General features: G+C 45.8%; 1 non-coding gene across 1 annotated transcript; it reads left to right on the forward strand.

Annotated features, from left to right (window-relative positions):
* Window positions 1-18,499: 18,499 nt before the first annotated feature.
* trnay-gua (transfer RNA tyrosine (anticodon GUA)) lies at window positions 18,500-18,585 on the forward strand. The gene is given in 2 exon segments: window positions 18,500-18,536; window positions 18,550-18,585. It is a non-coding gene; the product is annotated as a tRNA-Tyr (tRNA).
* Window positions 18,586-18,884: the final 299 nt, after the last annotated feature.

Genomic DNA, 18,884 nt, shown 5'->3' on the forward strand with positions numbered 1-18,884 from the left:
ATGCAGCTCCAGCACCACCCTCCCCCTTGCACCCCAAATCCCCACCGTTCTGAAGTTACCTTCATTAGGTTTTAAGTTTATTTATTAGTGTCACAAGTGGGCTTACATTAGCACTGCAATGAAGTTACCGTGAAAACCCCCAAGTCGTCACACTCTGGTGCCTGTTCGGGTACACTGAGGGAGAATTTAGCATGGCCAATGCACCTAACCAGCATGTGTTTCAGACTGTGGGAGGAAACCAGAGCACCCGGAGGAAATCCACAGACACAGGGAGAAGGCGCAGACTCCGCACAGACAGTGACCCGAACTGGGAATTGAACCCTGGCCGTGTGAGGCAGCAGTGCTAACCACTGTGTCATCTTAATATTGGGGCAATAGTTTCATTTGGTCGGATGAAAATAAACACAATTTCAAGTGGGCCTTAACAGTACACATGTTCAGTAGCGAGAAAGTGAGGTTTTGTGTACTTGACATAATTTGGCCTGTTCTGTTGTTTAATTATGGGACTAATTTGGTGATTTTCTGCTTGAGCAGTAATGTGTGATGCCTGCTATTAATGCACAGCACAAAACGTGGCTCTGTAGTCATGACTCCCAAAATATTTTGCATCCTGTTTGCAATTTCACATTTGATGGCAACTGCACAAAACGCTGCAGCAACACAGGGCAATTTGTTCTCAAGTGCTTTATCTCGCAAGACAGCAAGTTTAATTCCACTGTGGCCAAGACGTCCCTAAACCTTAAGCCAAAGAAGTGTGAGCTTCATCTTTTTAATGATTGGAGTTCACCGGCTCTGCAGCTGAGACCAAAGCAGGGGTAATGTGGTTTTTCCATCAAAATATGGTGCAGCAGAGACCTTGCCGAGGGACCATCCGTGCTCTAGTATTGGAGAAAGGTAATAAAATTCATTGCCAACTGCTCCAATGTGCTGAGGAAAAAGACAAAAAATTCATCCATTAATCATATATATTAGCACAAACTGTGTGACACACTTTCTGAATTTTGCCAGGAACAGTTCAAATATAAATGCAAATAAAGCATGAGAGAGATTAGATTTCCCATAGTGGTCAGTTCTGTCTCTGCAAAGTCCTTAACTTGATTAGGTCTTTTAATTTTAAAACATATTTAAATCCCCTGAATTGGTGAGTTGGTTTCTTCAATTAAGCCAAATATTCCAAGAACAATATTAATGTGTGCAGACCTTTCATTGGGACTTATTTTTATAATATCTGGAAATTCCTGCACTTAGAATCCCTACAGTACAGAATGAGGTTATTTGAACCATTGAGTCTGTACTGACCACAATCCCACCCAGGCCATATTCCCATAACCCCATACATTTACCCTGCTAATGCCCCTGACACCAGGCCAATCAACTTAACCCCCGCACATCTCTGGACTGTGGGAGGAAACCAGAGCACCTGGAGGAAACCCACGCAGACATGGGGAGAATGTGCAAACTCTACACAGACAGTGGTCTGAGGCCGGAATTGAACCTGGGTCCCTGGCGCTGTGAGGCAGCAGCACTAACCACTTTGCTACTGTGCCGCCCACTTAAGGTATGTAAAATGATGTACAGGATTAAGTTTATTATAGATACTTCTGCTAGCTGGCTGCTTTGTGACGTTGCCTATCTATAACGCAAATGTGCTTTCAAAGTGTAGATATTCTAAAAATGTTTTTTTTTTTAAATGCTTCAGCTTGCAAGCTACTGGAGGTATGAGTGGGCATATTTCCAACTATCTCTTGGCTGCTTTGAAAATGGGCTCATTATTAAATATTAGATTGGTGGCAGATCAATTTTGTGTTCAAAATCAATTAACAGTTATCTTCCGACTTCTGATTTAGGAATTTTCTCCCGCACTCCAAAAATGTGCGAGTTAGGTTGATTGGCCATGTCAAATTGCCTCTTAGTGTCATGAGGATTAGCAGGTGAAATGTATGGGGTTATAGGGATAGGGCCTGTGTGGGATAGTTTTCGCTGCAGGCTCGATGGGCCGAATGACCTCCTTTTACATTGTAGGGATTTTATGATTTGACACCATGCACGGTGGCACAATGGTTAGCACTGCTGCCTCACAGCAACAAGGACCTGGGTTCAATTCTGGCCTTGGGTGACTGTGTAGAATTTGTACATTCTCCTTGTTTCTGTGTGGGTTTCCTTCGAGTTCTCTGATTTCCTCCCACACTCTAAAGATGAGCAGGTTAGGTGGATTGGCCATACTAAATCGATCCTTAGTGTCGGGGGGGGGGGGGGGGGGGGGGGATTAGCAGAGTAAATACATGGGGTTATGGGGATAAGGCCTGGGTGGGATTGTTGTTGGTGCAGGCTCAATGGGCTGAATGGCCTCCTTCTGCACTGTAGGGATTTTATAACTTTAACAATTAAATAGCTTCAATAACTAAACTATTTCAACAAAATTTAAACAATTTCAAAATGAAAAATGTAAGTTTTTTCAAAAGACTGGTAAGGGTCAAGGATGTGTGTTGGCCAGATTTTGTATATCTTTTTTGCCTTCCTTCATGGGATTTAAGGATCAGTGATGAGGTTGCATTTCTTGCTTATCCCTAATTGCCCTTGAACTGGTAATGGTAGGCTGCCTTCTTGAACTGCTGTCATTGTGTTGTTCAGGAGGGAGTTCTATCAAATGGTGATTTGGTTCCAATTTAAGATGTGACTTGGAAGTGGAGTTGCAGGTGATAGTATTCCCATGCACCTGCTGCCCTTGTCCTTCTGGGTGGTAGAGTTTGGAAGGTAAAGTTTCAAAGGACTCTTGGCAAGCTTCTACAACAGATCTTGAGAATGTTAGATACTGCTGCCACTGTGCATGGTGGTGGAGGGAATGAATGATTGAGATGTGGCTGGGGTGTCCACCAAGTGGGCTGTTTTGATCTGATGATGTTGAGCATCTTGATTGTTGTTCGAGGTGCTCTAGAACACTCCTGACTTGTGTTTTGTAGATGATGGACAGACTCTAGGGAGTGAGGAGTTGAGTTACTTACAATAGAGTTCCTTGCCTCTGAACTGCCCTTGTTAAAATCAGTTAGAATCATAGAATCCCTAGTGTAGAAGAAGGCCATTCAGCCCATCGAGCCTGCACCGACAACAATCCCACCCAGACACCATCCCCGTAACCCCAGTTATTTACCCCGCTAATCTCCCTAACCTACACATCTTGGAACACTAAGGGGCAATTTAGTATGGGCAATTAACCTAACCTGCACATCTTTGGTCTGTGGGAGGAAACCAGAGCACCCGGAGGAAACCCACGCAGACACAGGGAGAACGTGCAAACTCCACACAGACAATCACCCGAGGCCGAAATAGAACCCAGGTCCCAGGCGCTGTGAGGCAGTAGTGCTAACCACTGTGCTGCTGTGACGCCCCATTGGGCCACAGTATTTATATGGCTGGTCCAGTTAAGTTTTTAGTCAATGAAAATCTCAATATCATGATGCTGGGAATTCAGTGATGGTAATCCCCCTGTAAATCCAATCTGTCAGTCTTCAATGTATTTGTGCAAACAATTTAATTTAAAATCTCGAAGGGCAATATCATTGCTGTTTGACAACAAATTGAAATTCTTTAGAAATGGTATTTTGTCTAATTTGCTTCAACCTAATACTTTGATCTAACCTGACATCACCAAAATTAATCTGTATTAACGGATTAGAATAATGCTGAAAATTAATGAGCAAGGCTGAATATATTTTGATAACATAATGTGCAGATAAACAGGTCCTACTGTAATGCAGAAAATATTGAAGAATTTTCCAGCAGTTGTTTTATAATATATTCCTTCACTAAATATATGCAGAAATGTTTAATGATTTACCACGATGGCAGGTGCATGGGAATTCCACCACCTGCAAATTCTGCTCCAAATCACATGCTGACTTAGGAGAAAATCACCACTTGATGGAACATCCTCATGAACAGCACTGTGTGATTACCATCAAGATGGGGTGAGAAGAAAAAGTAGGTCAAATGCCGATGGTAACAATTGATAGTTTTTTTGCTGAATCCTTCATATTTTCTAAAGCATCCATTCCTGTTTCTAAAGGTTGATCCAAGTGTCAGAGGCAAATGTATCTGCAAACTCTTCTTTATCTTCCCCTCTGATGAACGTTTTCTATTTGCTGCATCATTTGTACATTTTTTGTGTGAGATTATTTTAATTGACATGGTGAGATATGCCTTTAACCAGTTTCAATTCTAGTCCCAAAGGGAGGTCTGACCCATAGTACCATAGTGAGAAGTTTAACAACACCAGGTTAAAGTCCAACAGGTTTATTTGGTAGCAAAAGCCACACAAGCTTTCGGAGCTCTTAGCCCCTTCTTCAGGTGAGTGGGAATTCTGTTCACAAACAGAGCTTATAAAGACACAGACTCAATTTACATGAATAATGGTTGGAATGCGAATACTTACAACTAATCAAGTCTTTAAGAAACAAAACAATGTGAGTGGAGAGAGCATCAAGACAGGCTAAAAAGATGTGTATTGTCTCCAGACAAGACAGCCAGTGAAACTCTGCAGGTCCACGCAACTGTGGGAGTTACAAATAGTGTGACATGAACCCAATATCCCGGTTGAGGCCGTCCTCGTGTGTGCGGAACTTGGCTATCAGTTTCTGCTCAGCGACTCTGCGCTGTCGTGTGTCACGAAGGCCGCCTTGGAGAACGCTTACCCGAATATCAGAGGCCGAATGCCCGTGACCGCTGAAGTGCTCCCCAACAAGCAGAGAACAGTCTTGCCTGGTGATTGTCGAGCGGTGTTCATTCATCCATTGTCGCAGCGTCTGCATAGTTTCCCCAGTGTACCATGCCTCGGGACATCCTTTCTTGCAGCGTATCAGGTAGACAACGTTGGCCGAATTGCAAGAGTATGTACCATGTACCTGGTGGATGGTGTTCTCACGTGAGATGATGGCATCTGTGTCGATGATCCAGCACGTCTTGCAGAGGTTGCTGTGGCAGGGTTGTGTGGTGTCATGGTCACTGTTCTCCTGAAGGCTGGGTAGTTTGCTGCGGACAATTGTCTGTTTGAGGTTGTGCGGTTGTTTGAAGGCAAGAAGTGGGGGTGTGGGGATGGCCTTGGCGAGATGTTCGTCTTCATCAATGACATGTTGAAGGCTCCGGAGGAGATGCCGTAGCTTCTCCGCTCCGGGGAAGTACTGGACAACGAAGGGTACTCTGTCCACTGTGTCCCGTGTACCGACAACTCAACAACGAGGAACACTACAGACAGTTACCTGCAGATCCGACCAAAGAACACACCCGTCAACTCAACACTCTGATCAAGACCTTTGATCCGGACCTTCAGAACACCCTCCGTGCTCTCATCCCACGTACTCCCCGCGTTGGAGATCTCTACTGCCTCCCGAAGATACACAAGGCAAACACACCCGGCCGTCCCATCGTATCGGGCAATGGGACCCTGTGCGAGAACCTCTCCGGCTATGTCGAGGGCATCCTGAAACCCATTGTACAAAGAACCCCCAGCTTTTGTCGCGACACGACGGACTTCCTACAGAAACTCGGCACACATGGAGCAGTTGAACCAGGAGCGCTCCTCGTCACAATGGATGTCTCGGCACTCTACACCAGCATCCCCCATGACGATGGCATTGCTGCAACGGCCTCAGTGCTCAGCGCCAACAACTGCCAGTTTCCAGATGCAATTTTACATCTCATCCGCTTCATCCTGGACCACAATATCTTCACCTTCAACAACCAGTTCTTCATCCAGACACACGGAACAGCCATGGGGACCAAATTCGCACCTCAATATGCCAACATCTTCATGCACAGGTTCGAACAAGACTTCTTCACCGCACGGGACCTTCAACCGATGCTATACACTAGATACATCGATGACATTTTCTTCCTTTGGACTCATGGTGAACAATCACTGAAACAACTCTATGGTGACATCAACAAGTTCCATCCCACCATCAGGCTCACCATAGACTACTCTCCGGAATCAGTTGCATTCTTGGACACACGCATCTCCATTAAGGACGGTCACCTCAGCACCTCACTGTACCGCAAGCCCACGGATAACCTCACGATGCTCCACTTCTCCAGCTTCCACCCTAAACACGTTAAAGAAGCCATCCCCTACGGACAAGCCCTCCGTATACACAGGATCTGCTCGGATGAGGAGGATCGCAACAGACACCTCCAGACACTGAAAGATGCCCTCATAAGAACAGGATATGGCGCTTGACTCATTGATCAACAGTTCCAACGCGCCACAGCGAAAAACCGCACCGACCTCCTCAGAAGACAAACACGGGACACAGTGGACAGAGTACCCTTCGTTGTCCAGTACTTCCCCGGAGCGGAGAAGCTACGGCATCTTCTCCGGAGCCTTCAACATGTCATTGATGAAGACGAACATCTCGCCAAGGCCATCCCCACACCCCCACTTCTTGCCTTCAAACAACCGCACAACCTCAAACAGACAATTGTCCGCAGCAAACTACCCAGCCTTCAGGAGAACAGTGACCATGACACCACACAACCCTGCCACAGCAACCTCTGCAAGACGTGCTGGATCATCGACACAGATGCCATCATCTCACGTGAGAACACCATCCACCAGGTACACGGTACATACTCTTGCAACTCGGCCAACGTTGTCTACCTGATACGCTGCAAGAAAGGATGTCCCGAGGCATGGTACATTGGGGAAACTATGCAGACGCTGCGACAACGGATGAATGAACACCACTCGACAATCACCAGGCAAGACTGTTCTCTTCCTGTTGGGGAGCACTTCAGCGGTCACGGGCATTCGGCCTCTGCTATTCGGGTAAGCGTTCTCCAAGGCGGCCTTCGCGACACACGACAGCGCTGAGTCGCTGAGCAGAAACTGATAGCCAAGTTCCGCACACACGAGGACGGCCTCAACCGGGATATTGGGTTCATGTCACACTATTTGTAACTCCCACAGTTGCGTGGACCTGCAGAGTTTCACTGGCTGTCTTGTCTGGAGACAATACACATCTTTTTAGCCTGTCTTGATGCTCTCTCCACTCACATTGTTTTGTTTCTTAAAGACTTGATTAGTGGTAAGTATTCGCATTCCAACCATTATTCATGTAAATTGAGTCTGTGTCTTTATAAGCTCTGTTTGTGAACAGAATTCCCACTCACCTGAAGAAGGGGCTTAGAGCTCCGAAAGCTTGTGTGGCTTTTGCTACCAAATAAACCTGTTGGACTTTAACCTGGTGTTGTTAAACTTCTTACTGTGTTTACCCCAGTCCAACGCCGGCATCTCCACACCATAGTACCATGACATCCACTGTTGGTAGGATCAAGGAGATAGGCCCTGAATCCACCCCGGCTGAAACGGGGATCGAACCCTGTGCACGTGACACCAATCTGACCTACACCGGCCAACCAGCCATCTACTCACCCCCTCCTCTCCCCCACACCCCCACTCCCCCACCACCGAACAGTCAATCGGCAGTGCTGCTCTGCTGCCCTTTGCTGGGACACTTGTCTTCAGTTGAACTCGGAGGGTGTCTTGCTCAGGTCCCCCTTCTGGAAATGGTGAATGGTGACTGCTCTGAAGATGCAAATCTTCACCTCGACAGCCAATCAGCGCTGCCACTCTGCTGCTCTGTGCTGGACCCAAGATGGAGAATCACCACACCACCTTGGATGAGGAGGATGTCAAGAGGGGTGGTCAGGGTGACCACACAGAGAAGGAAGAGGAAGAAGCCTTTGCAGAGGTCAGGGCCCAATTAAGCAAATGTGCTAGGAATGGCCTCATAGCATCTCACTTCAGGAAGGAGCAGGACTAGGAGAGACTATCTCTCCCACCATGGGGACTAACATCTAGACAGTTATGTGGTGCCAGCAGTATGATTCCATGCTGTAGCCAAGCCTCATGGGCAGGGCGCTGAAGCTATTGTCTGGACTCTGCGGGAGAATGATGATGACTTGCATTGAAGACAGAGCAATGCCCCTCTCATCCTTAGCGATTTGTCTGACTCCTACCTGACAGAGAACTTAATGTGGCTTGCTATCAAATGGGCTTATCATAGGGCTCAGAAAAGTGGGGTGTGCAGGGTCAGGTACTACAAGCCCTACCCACATCAGGGGTTCTGGTGTTCACATCCATCTTACAGGCAAGGTGGGCAGCCTGGTAGCACTTGACAGCCCTTGACCCCATGATCACTGGAGAACACTGTTTATAATAGAGGTGTGCTTTGATGGAGTGGAGGGTCAAGGGTGTTCACCCTTCCATGGATGGGGGTTGGGGGATGGGTCTCAGGGAGGGTGGGGACAGGGAATATAAAGACAAATGTCTACCAGAAGCAGTGGCTACTTACTGCGTCACTGGTGTGGTAGGGACGTGCTGTTGATCTTCAGCTGTGAGGTGCTCACCAGAGAGTGACCCAGAAGTCTAGCTACTTAGTGAACCCACCCAAGGTGTGAGTATCTGCGCTGGTGCCAAGTGAGGGTGACAGCTGTGACACATTTTCAATGGTGAGTCTGAGAAGTCCCTTTCGGAGCTGTTTGTGTCTGGTGGTCCAGGGAGCATGAGGATGGTCTGGCCTGTCCCGCTGGCCAGCCTGCAAGAGAAAGGACATGGCATCAGTGCATTACAGAGGATGCGGAGGGAACGTTGATTACTCACTTGAGAAATGACAGCATGTGTTGAGGATTCTCACATTTCTCTGCTGCCTCCACTTCACCAGCAGCGCAGGCGCAATCTTCCTCCTCCCCGGCCAGCTCGAGGGCTCGCTCCTCAAAGCGTGTTAGGGTTCTCAGCTCCAGCATGACTCCGGCTGGCTGCACACGCTCACATTTTATGTGCTTGAGTTTGTCCTGCATTGACACAGAGGGGAGCGTGTTGGTGGGAGTCATGAGATTAAAGGTGGTGATCAGCTTTGGCAGACATGGGGCTTATAGCTGGGGATACAGAAACCTCTCCTTTTAGACCATTAAAACAAAGTCGATTAGTTTATAATAGGGACCACAGCATACCTTATATATATATTAAAGATATCACAATGTGACTCACTTATATGTTGCGAAGGGATTGTCTGTATAAGCACATATATAATCATTTTTGAACAGGTATTATGGATTTAAACTGTATTTTTATATTTTCTTGTGAGCTTTGGTGAACAAGCAGTTTGCCCCTCCAGCATAATGAGGGGCATAGATCAGCTAGATAGTCAAAATCTTTTCCCAAAGGTAGAGAAGTCTAAAACTAGAGGGCATAGGTTTAAGGTGAAAGGGGAGAGATACAAAAGTGTCCAGAGGGGCAATTTTTTCACACAGAGGGTGGTGAGTGTCTGGAACAAGCTGCCAGAGGTAGTAGTAGAGACAGGTACAATTTTGTCTTTTAAAAGGCATTTAGACAGTTACATAGGTAGGATGGGTATGGAGGGATACGGGCCAAATGTGGGCAATTGGGACTAGCTTCGGGGTATAAAAAAAAGGATGGCATGGACAAGTTGGGCCGAAAGGCCTGTTTCCATGCTGTAAACTTCTCTGACTCTATGACTGTAATAGGGAAATAGGTTTAATTAGACAGACCACACTCTTTTGGAACAATGAAGCAGAAAGCATATGCCCTATTACCAAGGGCAGGCCAGGCAGCTACATTACCACAGTTTTTGAAACAAATAGAAGGATTCAGCTTCTAGCTGTAATGAATAGCTGTGATGTAGCCTCTACTGATAAGGAGGCAGGAAGACAGACAGGGAAGATGAATTCACTTATTGTTCTCAGGGCTGCAGATGTTATGAGCGACTCTTGGGCCTACCAGATTTGCGTGGGTGAAGTTACTAGGCAACGTGGAGGGAAAGAGTCTATGGGTTCGGTTGACCAGTGAATTCCTAATTCTGCTAGAAGTTAAAGTGCTATTGGCAATAATACATAAAGTATATTAATGTAATTGGACCATCCAGTTGGGACGATAGAGGGGCGGGAAGATTAAATCCTCAGAAATGAAGATCTGCTGTGCTCATGGGATGTAACGTCAGAGAGAGGCTAGAATCCTCTGACCATCTCTCTCCCAATACGTGTTGGTCAAATAAAGAATGTCTTTAATTGCATACTGTCTTTCACAAAGTCTTTGTGTTAGCTGGGCTCGGCTGAATACAAGACTCCCCAGTGGGGCACCCCGGGAAAATTCCCCTTACAGGGCTTGAGGAGCATAGCAGCTAATCGGGGGAAACATGGTGATTGTGGGAAGTCGGAGGAGGGTCTCATGTCTGGTGCTAGCAACCCCCGAGGTGGCTGGGTGAAAGATGGAGTTGGAGGTGGGAGGGGCGTACGAGGGGGGTCCAGAGGGAGATTGGAGGTGGCTCACTTACACTGACTGAGCAAAGAAAATCATTCATCTTCTTCCAACATGGCTGTCCCATTCTTTTCTGGAGCATGCTTGCACTCTTCAAGGCTGTCACTGCATCCCGAGTGGGGCAAGAGTGTGTCCCACCTCTGCTCCATTCCAACAAGCATCCTGCTGAGGGCTCCCTCCGAAACGTGAGGTGCGGAATTCTTGGCTGCCACCCTTGCAGTTTTTCTGGAACAAGCAGCTGTTTGTATGGAATTCTCCAATGATATCAGCGATGAAGATGTGGCGAGGCAGGCGAATCAGAGGGAGTACGCTGCAAGTGTGGCGTGATTCTCATGGGCATCTTCACTAATGAGGCATAAGAATTGGTCTGAAATCATGCCAGCATCATCGAGGAACACTCCGTTTTCACACTGGAACCAACATGCCATTTTATGGTAAGAATTTGCCCATAAAGTGGACCTGAAATTCTTAAAGGCTTGTGGGTGAATTTGTAAAGGAGATAATGAACTCTAACTTCGGATAAATACTTTGCAAACTGGGTGAACATTTTTCAAGCCTTCTACTTCAAAGAAATATCCTGCATCACTTCTGTCAACTTATTTGTGCCAACAGATCATTTTACAGTTGGCAGTACCAAGAACAAAGAAGTGGGAGAAGCAGTGTCAAATTATTATACTGGCAGTTGAGAGGACAGCTCACATCAAAGCATGATGCTTTGATGATAAGGCTCTTGAGTAGTTGCTTCAGGAAGTGGGGAATAGGAAGGATTCTCAATTTTCCCTTGAAGAAATCATCCTGTTATCAGGAAGGGAGGTCTTGAAAGCAGCGACAAACACAAAATGGCAAGAGATGGTTGCGAAAATCAACGTCAGCAGCATTGTAGTAACATTGTGCAATGAGAGAGTAAAATCTCAATATTTACACAGATGTACAATTGTCCCCTTTTCCTATGGCCGCACAGTAGTATTTCTTGTCTCCCACAGTTTGTTGATTGATGATGTACCATTTTGGTAACCTGATATGGATACATGTCCACCCAAGAAACACTTCCTTAGCTAACTTAGAATGAGTTAATGAATGGAAGAGAACAAACTGGATACCATACACACATTTGCTGCTATCACTCCTTCAACAACATCTTCTAAGTCCGCAACTGCCACAAAAGGCAACTTGCCTACAAAAGGCAAGGGATGAAGACATATGGGAACACCATCACCTGTGAATTCCCCTCCATCCTACCTTAGGAATAAATGTCTGTTCCTTCACAGTCACTTGGTCAAAATCCTGGAACTTCTCCCCTACAGCACTGTGGGCATTCCTACACTACATGGACTGCAGCCGTACAAGAAGGCAGCTCACCACCACCTTCTCAACAGCAATTAGAGATGGGCAATGGATGCTGGCTTAGCCAGTGACACCCTCATCCCATGAATGAATTAAAAGAAACATGAATCAACAAAAGGTTAACATGTAGGTACAACAAACAATTTTGAAGGGATTAAGATGGGGTTGAGGCAAGAGTTCAACCTTCAACTTGCTGAATGACAGTATAGCTCGCAGGAACAGTTGGCCTAGTTTTTCCTGTTTCAGGGAATGAAGCCACTGACAGCTGCTGGCTTCATTTTCCACTGTGGGTCAAGGGAAAGGTACCCTCAGTGGTTTATTTCTCATCCCAAACACCTGTGATTTGTGTTTGAAAAATGAACATAAATGAGGATGAAGAAATGCATTCTGGAACCAAAAGCAGAATTTGATGCAATGGAAGACCAGTGCTACGTTTTGAAACTCATTAATTTAGGCAGGGCCCATTTTTGTCAGTTGTTTGCCCAGCTTTGTGCTGCCCAGATTTCCGATCTGGCAGGCTAAACCGTTTTCCCCATCACCTGCAAATTATATCCGTGCCTTAAAACATCAACATTCTCATCTTCCAAATCCCTGCTTTATCTCATTCCCATCAGCGTTACTTACCAGAACACAAATGAGGGCACAACCTATTCACAAGCTGATCCATTTGGTGAAAGTGATTCACTCAGAGCAGTTTATTACCTGGATATTTCTGCCTATTTCTGGCCTGTTTCCACATTCCTGTGATTTTGTTTTGTATGAAGGAGCTGCTGAGCTGCATTTCAAATAATATTTTTGATCAGACTCATGGTAGGAGGTACCATAGAATAGCAGTAAATCCCTTTGCAGATTCCTCTCTTTGGCATCTCAGTCAAGGAGGAGGAGACGCGCGCAAGAGACCAAAGAAGAGCGATTGACAGCAAAGAAGAAAGCGACCATGCCGTTCTTACAGACCTTCCCCCCCATCACATAAGCTTCATGTTATGAAGGACTAATTGAGGACTTCTAACCGTTCCACGAATAAGTACTGAATGCGTTAGTAGCAGGTTAGTTCAATCCAGTCCTGTCAAATTCAGTGCATGCTGCAACTTTTATACAACCCATAGGGATCTATGCAGCATCACTTAAGGGTCTGTCAGTGTACACATTCTCCTGAAGTCTCTCATAATCTCAGAATGTCCCCAAACTCTTTACATATGAACATATGAATTAGGAATGGGGTAGGCCGTTTAGCCTCTTGAGCCCACATAAGAACATAAGAACTAGGAGCAGGAGTAGGCCATCTGGCCCCTCGAGCCTGCTCCGCCATTCAGTAAGATCATGGCTGATCTTTTTGTGGACTCAGCTCCATTTACCCGCCCGCTCACTATAACCCTTAATTACTTTACTGTTCAAAAATTTATCTATCCTTGCCTTAAAAACATTCAATGAGATTGCCTCAACTTCTTCACTGGGCAGGGAATTCCACAGATTCACAACCCTTTGTGTGAAGAAGTTCCTCCTCAACTCAGTCCTAAATCTGCTTCCCCTTATTTTGAGGCTATGCCCCCTAGTTTTAGTTTCACCCGCCAATGGGAACAACTTCCCTGCTTCTATCTTATCTATTCCCTTCATAATCTTATATGTTTCTATAAGATGTCCCCTCACTCTTCTGAATTCCAATAAGTATAGCCCCAGTCTACTCTGTCTCTCCTCATAAGTCAACCCTCTCAACTCCGGAATCAACCTAGTGAATCTCCCCTGCACCCCCTCCAGTGCCAGTATATCCTTTCTCAAGTAAGGAGACCAAAACTGTAAACAGTACACCAGCTGTGGCCTCACTAGCATCTTGTACAGCTGCAACATAACCTCGCTCTTTTTAAACTCCATCCCTCTTGCAATGAAGGACAAAATTCTATTTGCCTTCTAATTAACTGCTGCACCTGCAAACCAACTCCTTGAGATTCCTGCACAAGGACACCAAGGTCCCTCTGCACAGCAACATGCTGCAATTCTTTACCATTTAAATAATAGTCCATTTTGCTGTTATTCCTATCAAAATGGATGACCTCACATTTACCAACATTGTACTCCATCTGCCAGACCCTCGCCCATTCACTTAGACTATCTATATCCCTTTGCAGACTTTCAGTGTCCTCTGTACACTTTGCTCTGCCACCCATTTTAGTGTCATCTGCGAATTTTGACACACTACACTTGGTCCCCAACTCCAAGTCATCTATGTAAATCGTAAACAATTGCGGTCCCAACACTGATCCCTCAGGCACACCACTAGTCACTGATCGCCAACCAGAAAAACACCCATTTACCCCCACTCTTTGCTTTCTGTTAGTTAGCCAATCCTCTATCCATGCCAATACATTACCTGTAACACCGTGCATCTTTATCTTATGTAGCAGTCTTTGGTGCGGTACCTTGTCAAATGCCTTTTGGAAATCCAGATACACCACATCCACAGGTTCCCCTTTGTCCACTGCACATGTAATGTTCTCAAAGAGCTCCACCAAATTAGTCAAACATGACCTCCCCTTCATTAACCCATGCTGCGTCTTACCAGTGGGACAATTTATATCCAGATATCTCGCTATTTCTTCCTTGATGATAGATTCAAGCATTTTCCCTACTACAGAAGTTGAACTAATCTGCCTTTTGTCTACCTCCTTTTTTAAACAGTGGCGTCACATTTGCTGTTTTCCAATCTGCAGGAACCACCCCAGAATCCAGCAAATTTTGGTAAATTACCACTAGTGCATTTGCCATTTCTCCCGCCATCTCTTTTAGTACCCTGGAATGCATTCCATCAGGACCAGGAGACTTGTCTACCTTTAGCCCCATTAACTTGCCCAACACTACCTCTTTCGTGATGATGATAGTTTCTAGGTTCTCACCTGCCATAGCCTTCCTGTCATCAATTTTTGGCATGTTATTTGTGTCTTCCACTATGAAGACCGACACAAAATGCCTGTTCAATGCCTCAGCCATTTTCTCATTTCCAGTTATTACATCCCCTTTCCCGTCCTCTAAAGGACCAATATTTACTTTAGCCACTCTTTTTCATTTTATATATTTGTAGAAACTTTTGCTATCTGTTTTTATATTCTGAGCTCGTTTACTCTCATAATCCATCTTACCTTTCTTTATAGCTTATAGAGCCTGCCCCACCATTTGATCCAATCAGCCTTGAAGTATTTTTGAAGTCATATAATCATAGAATCCCTACAGTACAGAAGGAGGCCATTCGGCCCATCGAGTCTGCACCAACAACAATCCCATCCAGGCCCTATCCCTGGAATCCTATGTATTTACCCTACTAATCTCCCTGACACTCAGAGTCAATTTAGCATAGCCAATCAACCTAACCCGCAAGTCTTTGGAGTGTGGGGGGAAACCGGAGCACCTGGAGGAAACCCATGCAGACACAGGGAGAATGTGCAAACTCCACACAGACAGTCACCTGAGACAAAAAATGAACCCAGGGCCCAGACACTGAGGTAGCAGTGCTAACCACTGTGCCACCATGCCACCCTCAAAAAGTAGTCAGTGATATAATCTAAGGAAGCATGGTGGCAATTTGTGCACAGAAAGTGCCAGAAACAAACATTGAGGTAATGGTCAGATAACCTGTTATAGCAATGTTGGCTAAGGAATTAAGATTAACCAGGACACGCGGAAAATACCTGGCTTTTCTTCGAATGGTGACATGGGGTCAAATAGTTATAGTGAGTACACAATAAATGGGGATATGCTAGTCATAGAGTCATAGAGTCTTAGAGGTTTACAGCATGGAAACAGGCCCTTTGGCCCAACTTGTCCATGCCGCCCCTTTAAGAAGGGTAGACGAAATCAGAGATCTTGGCATGCAAGTACACAGATTTCTAAAGGCAGTAGTTAAAGTAGGCAAGATAGTAAAAGAGGCATATTGAATGCTCTCCTTCATTGGCAGAAGTATGGAGTATAAAAGTAAGGATATAATGTTGGAATTGGATAAAACAGTGGTGAGGCCACACCTGGAGTATTGTGTGCAGTTCTGGTCACCACATCACAAGAAGGACGTAATTGCTCAAGAGAGAGTGCGGAGCAGGTTTACAAGATTGTTGCCTGGGCTAGAAAAGTGTCACTACGAGGAGAGATTGGACAGGTTGGTGTTACTTTCTGTGGAAAAAATAAGGTTGAGGAGTAACTTAATTGAGGTATCTAAATTATGAGAGGAAGAGATAGAGTGGACAGGATAAAATTGTTTCCCGTGACAGAGAATTATGGAAGCATGGGACATAAATTCAAGATAAGTGGCCGAAAGTGTAGAGAGGACATGAGGAAGAACGTTTTTACACAGAGAGACCACTGGCTGTCTGGAACTTGGTGCCTGAGTGGGTGGTGGAGGCAGAGACTCTAAACTCTTTTAACAAGTGCATGGGTCTGCACCTTAAGTGCCGTAGGCTACAGAGCTCTGGGCCAGGTGCAGGAAGATGGGATTAGAAAGAACACCTGGGTATCCTCAGGCTGGCATGGACAAGGTGGCCGAATGGCCTCCTTCTCTGCTGTAACTTTTCAATGGTTCTATGGAACAGAATAAAAAGGATGGAATATTAGGGCTTCAAATATTAGGAGATAAAAGGTATCCTGTATTTGGAATCATGATTAAGAACTCAGAGTCGGTGGGCCCTATTTTACCATTTTGATTCTAAGTGCTGGGTGGACTTGAAAATGGGAGTGTTTCAGATCTGACTTTTAGACCCGTTCTGAGGTGCCCCCATACACACTCTGCCTGCAAAAATATCAGTGAGTCTGAATCACACTGCACAAGCCAGTGGGCGGGGCTTAGTGTGCCCGAAACCCTGCAGCTCCGATCGGCGTCTCCAACTGCGCCTGCGCAGAAAAAAAAGATAGAATGCTGCTCCCCTGTCACATCGATCCTGGGCCGGATAACGCCTCCCCCTGAACCCCACAGACATTGCCCCACCCCCACAACATTACTGACCCCCTTATCCCCCCCACACCCCCGCTACCCTGACTGATCGCGGGCACTTCCCCCCCATTCCCCCCCCACCGATCTCAGGCAGAGTGGCAGCAGACCCCCTTTCACCCCCACTGATCACAGGCAGAGTGGCAGTGGACCCCCTTTCACCCTTCCACCAATCTCAATCAGAGAGCAGTCGGACGCTCGACACTTACCTCCTCACTAACCCTCACTGACGGAGCGCCCGATTCGGACTTATATGGAGCATATCTGTTTTGCGCCAATTCCAGATGGGCAAACGTGGCGGTAAAGGGGGAAATGCTGTGAAAGTTGGGTGTGCAGCCCAATAAGTCAATTTAAATACATGCAAGTGCATTTAAATGGCTATCGCGCCTGTTTCGGGCACGGCCCTGATTGCGGCCATTTTTGGGCCATGGTAAAGAGGGAACTGGCGTGGATGCTGGTGCGGATCGCGCTGCTCACAGTGGTTAGCACTGCTGCCTCACAGCGCCAGGGACCCGGGTTCGATTCCCGGCTTGGGTCACTGTCTGTGTGGAGTTTGCACGTTCTCTCCGTGAGGAGGTAAGTGTCGAGCGTCCGACTGCTCTCTGTTTGAGATCGGTGGAAGGATGAAAGAGGGTCCGCTCTGCCTGTGATCAATGGGGGTGAAAGGAGGTCTGTTGCCAGTCTGCCTGAGATTGGTGGGGGAGATGGGGGTGGGGCCCGCGATCAGTCAGGCTTCTTCCGGGTGCTCCAGTTTCCTCCCACAATCTGAAAGGCGTGCTGGTTCGGTGCATTGTCCCGAACAGGCGCCGGAGTGTGGCGACTAGGGGAATTTCACAATAACTTCATTGCAGCGTTAATGTAAGCCTTACTTGTGACTAATAAATAAACGTCACTTTACTTTTACTCGCCTGACGCCTGACTTTACCACGTTTTCGCGCCTAAAAAGGGGCACAATGCGTTGGTAAAATCGCATCCGGTATGTTGTGTTAGCAATGTGTTAACAGACCTTTCAATTAAGTCCTAATTTGATGTCAATTATTCAATAGAAATCACTGATATATAAAGGGGCTACAAATGGCACAAATGGTGGAGAATTGTACGTGGATTTGGATCAAAGAAATAAAGGTAGTTATGAAGAAGCAGAACTCGTGTCTCCTTTACTGAACTGCAACCGAGAGGCTCAAACATGTTGCCTGCCCGGTGCCAACATAAAAGATATTTCAAAGCAGCTGGAAGGGGAAGGAATCAGTTGTCATGGCAATGTTGGAACCAGCACTGTAGGATAGAATGCAACCAGGGTTCTGCTAAAGAATGTATCAGACAAAAAGAAATAAATTGATAAGAAGAACTTCAAGGTGTAAATCTCCAGACCCGAGCCATATGCTAACTGGCAGAATGATAAATGATTCAGAAAAATCCTTGACGAAGAGAAGAAATGTGAAAAACATTAAAATTACTGATCAGTAAAGAAATAACTATGACTGCGGAGCAAAAGAAACATTGGCAGGCTATGAGATGGAACAAAGCCAGAATGTTAACTGCCAGTGGGGTGATACAGGTCAAATTATCTCATTAGATGATGGTATAGTAGGTGAGAGAGCAGCGAGGATAGAGAATGCAACAGAAGAGAAGAAGGGCTAGAGGATGTAAACAATAACTAGTGGAATAAGTTTTGAACAGATAAAAAGAAGATATTTGCATCTTTTGTATCACCTTTCAGGACATCGCCACAGCCAATGAATTACTGTACATAAAGTAAATATATTTAATGTTTGATAGTGTTTGGAATAATCTACCAATTTGCGTCACGTTCTGGGGTTAATCAGGTGGTAATTGGACCCCATGATGTTAATTGGCAGAGTCCCCCTTCGATAGCTCAGTTGGTAGAGCGGAGGGCTGTAGAGTTTACAAATTTATCCTTAGGTCGCTGGTTCGATTCTGGCTCAAAGGAGGTAAAATTTTCATATTATTAAACAAGAAAGAGTACAGAAAAGATTTACTAGGATGCGACCAGGACTTGATGGTTTGAGTTATAAGGAGAGGCTGGATAGACTGGGACTTTTTTCTCTGGAGCGGAGGAGGCTTAGGGGTGATTTTATAGAGGTCTACAAAATAATGAGGGGCATAAGTCAGCGAGCTAGTCAATATCTTTTCCCAAAGGTAGGGAAGTCTAAAACCAGAGGGCATAGGTTTAAGGTGAGAGGGGACAGATACAAAAAGGTCCAGAGGGGCAATTTTTTCACACAGAGG

Source organism: Mustelus asterias, chromosome 18, assembly GCF_964213995.1.
Source record: "Mustelus asterias chromosome 18, sMusAst1.hap1.1, whole genome shotgun sequence".
Taxonomy (NCBI): domain Eukaryota; kingdom Metazoa; phylum Chordata; class Chondrichthyes; order Carcharhiniformes; family Triakidae; genus Mustelus; species Mustelus asterias.